Here is a 6,000-nt window from a genome sequence, read left to right as displayed (position 1 = left end):
GAACTGGGCTACATTTAAAATTTCCTTAAGTGTAAACGTAATCTTTGTTTTTTAGTCATGAGGAAATAAAAACTTGTGATATTGATATCTCGTTTGATTGAATCAATATATTCATCAATAAAAGAACAGTTATGTAGCCAAAATATCAACAAATAAACAATTTTAATACTTTCATAGACGAACGTCGTAGAATCGATGTAAACAGTTTCAATTTGTAATAAAAGATAAATGTTTGTTGACGTTACTAAACCTCTTAAAAATAGGAACGTCAATCTTATTTCCGCTATCAAGCGGCGACCTGAAGACCTGTGTCTAATAGAAGAAATTAATGGCAATATTTACGACAATAACAACAAATACAAATTGTAAGAAAGGAGTGAAAATAGAGGAAAAAAAGCTCGTTGAATTTCTTTTTAATCCATGTATAAACAATTCGGGAAGAAATTCCGCAGTTTATGTGAATAAACTAACAATCGGTTGATTATTTAATTGGTCATTTGATTTTGAAACAAGAACACGGAATCAATTACATGTTAAAAAATAAAGAAAGCAAAACAAATGTGAGCGGTCACACACACACACACATAGAGAGATAAACACAGACCGACACATTCATGTCTTCAATACTTTGTTTTAGTCTCTCCCCCCCCCCGTCTCTGCTGTCTCTTCATGACAATAAACAAGCGACAGAGACAGAGAGAGAGAGAGAGAAAGTGTGAGAGAGATGAAGAGCAAGGGAGAGAGAGAGAGAGAGAGAGAGAGAGAAAGTGTGAGAGAGATGAAGAGCAAGAGAGAGAGAGAGAGACAAAGAGAGCGACAGCTTGTCGATAATTTCTTTGGACCCGGAAGCCGGTTGGGATCATGTGATCCATGACGTAGCCAGCAGTCAGCTCTAATAACAGCAGTCAGTTTTCAACTAAGTAAGTACTTATCTATTTGGTCTTTCGTGTTTTTTTTTGTTTCTAACTCGTTACTCATTCATATTATTATTACTTTATGTGAAATGAATGAATAACGAGGGCTATTGGGGAGGGGAAAAAAAAAACACCCTTTTCCAGTAACACCTGTTTCCGCTTATTCTCTTTTTGTGAAAAAGAAACAAAAGCCTCACATAACAGTATATATATATATATATATATATATAATCAATCAGATTGAACAGGAGAGAAATTGTGGAGTGACTCATTCAATGTATATTACTGGTACTTATTTTTATCGGTCCAGGCGACTAAGATCAGATTGAAAGTTCAAAACCTGAAAGCTAATTCAAACCTTTATTGTTTGCAGTAATCTATTCCTACATATATACACACCGCATTACATTATTTATATGTGTGAGTGTATTTGTTTTTTTTTTTAAAGAAATGCGTGTAGTTGACGCGTACACACATTCATCATAATCTATCTACATGTTCCGCACACAAAGCCTCTCTTCTAAACTTCATTTCCCTTATTTTTCCAGTGACAACGTGAACGGCTCTTAGGCATGTTCTACTGACACTTGCATTAACGTATTTTATATATATTCTGACACACACACACACACACACACACACACACACACACACACACACTCTCTCTCTCATACACACATATGAATACATATTGTATACACAAGGGTATTTATGCATATATTTATATATGCACGTTTTTGTGTGTGTGCGTGCTTGTTTTTGCAGAGCATCTTCTAACTCTAAAATGTCATGACCAATCGATGAAAACAGTTAATACGTGTATATATATATATATGAATATATAAAGGCGTTTATATGTATGTATGTATGTGTGTGTGTGTATGCGTGCGCGAGCGTATGATGGGTGCATTGGCAAGCATCTGAAATACAATTCTGTTCACAACCACTGCTGTTTTTACTGTTTCACCATGATTCTAGGCTTTGTTTAATTTTGAGGTGTTTCGCTTCCTATGATCGATCGCATTACTCAATGGATTTGTCTGATACTACTGCACACATTCGCGCAATACACACACACACACACAGGCATGCACATATATGCAATATGCACTCTTTGTTTTCTTTTCCCGTGTTCTCTCCCACCCACTGTCTCAGCCTCATATTTTTCTGTCACATATTGTAAATTATATTTTTTTTAAAAACATTTTTTTTGTAATGATTTTAAAAAATCTTTTATTTATCGATGAATATTTCGAGTGTTAAATATTTATATTTTTCCATCTTAATAGCACTTACTTTAATTAATTAATTAATTTTTCGCTAAAATTTAATCAATTATTTTTCCTTTGTTTCAAGATGAAGTTGAAATTTTTTTATTATTCAGCTCTCACTCCCCTCCCACTTCTGTCTCCCAATCTCTTTGGAACTTTTAATTGAATAACATTAATGGTGATAATTTCATAATGAAACACAGAAATCTTGAGTTTGGGTCGAAGTAGCTGCGACGATGTGGCATACATTACATGAATTTTCCGAGAGTAATAATTTCAAACCTCTCCTCCAATTGTATTGTTCCTGTCATCATCGCCGCAGTAGTAGTCTACTGCATCATCATCATCATCATCATCATCATCATCATCATCATTACCATCATCGTCGTCGCAGTAGTAGCCTACTGCATCATCATCATCGTCGTCATCGTAGTAGTCTACTGTATCATCATCATCATCGTCTGTCATTGTTGATTTATTATTACAAACAAAAATGTCAAATTCAGTCACAGAGACGCTTCTACCTTAATGATAAACATCTTTTTGATGAAACGTTTCATTTGTCTGAAATCTGTTAATTGTTCCAGATGAATGAAAGTTCAGACACTTTCAGCGCGCTCGCGAACGCTCACACACGCGCTGTTTGCACACACACACACACACACACACACACGTATGCTTAAACCGCAATAGATATACATGCTTGCGTAATCTGTATGTATGAATGTATGTATGTATATATATATATAACGGGAAGCTTTATGAAAATAGACAAAAGACGAAGGCATATATATGTGTGTGTGTGTACGCGCACGGACACACATTCGTGTACATATAACATTTTCGGCTTATTTCCCATAAAATGGAATTATATAATCCGTTAAGTTACATTTTGCAAGAGTGCCCTGGTCATGTTAAAGAACCGCCCACTTATTCTTGTAAAGTGACACCATAGCGGGGTAGACTTCAAATTTGTTTAAATCATGTATTTCTTTTTATTTAACATTGAGTTGTTGGATCTTCCCCGTAACTTTAACTCCTTTGTGTGGTTTTATACACCCTTAGTAAATTCTTCTACCGAAAAGTAAATATATTCATATACGGATATTCTCGGTGTCCCTGACACGCGCTCACGTACACGCGCACACAAACACATGTCTGTATACATGGCGAGCCCCTGTGACATCGAGTACTCGGTGAACCGAATCACCTAGTTTTCGTTCCCAGCTAAAACTATTTCAATTTACTTGTGTCATTCGGAAATGAATGAACATCACAAATTCACATTCTTTCATAAGTACGTTTAATTAACTTTTGAGTAATATATCACTAAATTTGATATATACATTATACACTGCGTTATATATTAATTAGAACGTGGTACATACATATTTAGTGTGTATGTGTGATATATATATATATATATATATATATATGGGGGCGGGTGTATGTTTGTGTGTTTCTAAGAGTCATACTCGGCTGAGTCAGTGAGCTAGTTTTTCCTGTAGGCAACGCTGACACTATCATCATAATCATCATCATTTAACGATATAATTGATAATTGCTTTGTTAATTTGCATTGCTCCATAGGCTTGGAGAAGGCAATGAGAAACTGTTCTCTTTAATTATTAAATGGAAAGCAAGTTTTTGGTGCTGCTGCTGCTGCTGTTGCAACTATCCATCTTTGTTCCAGAGGACAGAAATAGTTAGTGAGAATAGCAGTTGTGAAATGTGGACACCATTCAAACAAAGATATACACGAGGTTATAGGAAGTGTATAATAAAGGGCTTGGTGATTTTCTATGATAAGACAGGTGTACTGTTTTGGATATGAAAACAATAATCTGTGTTGAGGACATAAACACTGTATAGTTTACAGGTACATAACTACTTTGTTATGTAACCTTTATGGTTTTTGACACTGGCTATAAAATTTCATCTCAGTACAGTTTTATCTGAAGACTGTAAAGAGATAATTGGTACATGGCATACGTAAAGGTTTGTTTGGGCTTTAGCTAAGAAGTATTCATGAATAGACTTACCTTATGTCCTAGTTGGGAGGGTCTGTCCTCATGTTCTGTTTGGTTATCAAAATTTACTTGTTTTTTACTAAAATACCCTTGTCATGAATCAGACTTAAATTTTTCCTTAAATAAAGGAAAACTCAAAATGTCTAATGACAAGAGGTCTTATCCCTGTTGTGCACAACTTAGATACAGATTAATAAACATTCATATCATAGTTTAGATTAAATCTAGTACTGTGTGCCTTTATTAAAGGTCCAGGTCGTGTGGTACTCAAGTACATCATAATAACATCCCTATGACACATGTAGGGATTGTAGCAAGGTATTCTGCGTATCCTTAGAGCCTTGGATTAAAAATGACATATACATAGGAATCAGATTATATTAAATAGTCGATAAAAGTTTTTGACTTTCCTACCTTCATCATCATTTAATGTCCATTTTCCACCCTAGCTTGGACGGTTTGACTGGAGCTAATAAGACCAGGGGCCACACCAGGCTCCATTGCCTGATATGGCATGGTTTCTATGACTGGATGCCCTTTCTAATACCAATCACTCCACAGAGTATACTGGGTGCTTTTATGTGGCACCAGCACCATGGCAGGTCTTCTTGAGCTGCAAGGCGTCACATACCTTATTTTTTATGAATAATGAATTGGTGCAGCCTTTAAGCTCGCCAGCCCCCAGTCAAACCGTCCAACCCATGCCAGCATAGAAAGCGGATGTTAAACATTGATGATGATGATGATGAATAGACCTAAGACCTAAGCCTGTCCTTGTAGGAAAAAGGCTGTACATTGCACATAAGGAAAATTACCTAAATAGAATTTCTTCATACAAGCTCTTGTTCCTATGATCTCTATAATCAGTTGTCCCACTTTGATTTCCTATAATTTGAAGGTTGTTCTTCTTTGAGCCTTAGAAATGATGGTTAGCTTGTCCATGAACAATGATTTTTGCTTTTTCAGCTGTGCGATGTTGGGATTTTGGCATTGGTCACAATTACTCAATTGTCAAAATTGTATTAAGGATTGACCCTAAATATAAACTGATGGGGTTTACTGACATGAGCATAGCTTCTGCCAAAGTTTTTTTTTTTCATTTTTAAGTGAAGGGATCACTAATATGTAGCATTTTATGGTATATTACCATTAAATCTGAAATTTTAGTAATCTTATCACATTTTCACCAAGAATTAGATAACATTCCAGGTGATTATATGCTTGCTTATAATTATCTGTAGTGTCTTACATACATTTATAGTAATATTAATTGGTCATTAATTGGATTAATCAATGATGTTATCTTTTAGAAGATAGGGGATATAGTTTGTATGTTTTTATATTTCTGAAAATCTACTTTCTATTAGTAAGTAGGTGTAGTTTGATGAAAGGCACCATACTAGAAATATAGTGTTTGTGAAAGGGTTATGTTACTAGGACAAAGATTTTTTTTTCTAATTAAAGATGGTAATTATAGGCATAATTGGTTTTATTACTTTTGTTGTTTAGCTTTGTCTTCTTTGATAAAGCAGACCTATGATCAAAAGCATTCCAGCCATGATGATCCTGGCTCTTTGTATATCCATGGCTATGTATGTCTGTCTGTATGTATGTACGTTTGTTTGTTCACTCTTTCTGCAATGTCGGCAGTTTCTGATGATTGCGCTAGGACACCAGATGTGTTAAAAAACACTGGTTTGGCATGCTCTCAGCACATGAAACTAATAGTAGCACATAAAAACATATTGTGTTTATTAAATAATATTTATCGCTCACCAGATTAAA

General features: G+C 35.0%; 1 protein-coding gene across 2 annotated transcripts in view; it reads left to right on the top strand.

Annotated features, from left to right (window-relative positions):
• Positions 1-829: 829 nt before the first annotated feature.
• The window catches only part of LOC115214296 (coronin-7), a 150,358-nt gene continuing 145,187 nt past the window's right edge, over positions 830-6,000 (top strand). For both annotated transcript variants that reach the window (XR_003881888.2, XM_029783449.2), the window contains exon 1: positions 830-920. The gene's annotated coding sequence lies outside the window, so the exon portion shown is untranslated. The remainder of the gene's footprint in view (positions 921-6,000) is intronic.

The sequence above is a fragment of the Octopus sinensis genome, linkage group LG7 (genome assembly GCF_006345805.1).
Source record: "Octopus sinensis linkage group LG7, ASM634580v1, whole genome shotgun sequence".
Classification (NCBI taxonomy): domain Eukaryota; kingdom Metazoa; phylum Mollusca; class Cephalopoda; order Octopoda; family Octopodidae; genus Octopus; species Octopus sinensis.
Note: the sequence above shows the minus strand (reverse complement) of the source record. Positions and strands in the feature narration are given on the sequence as shown.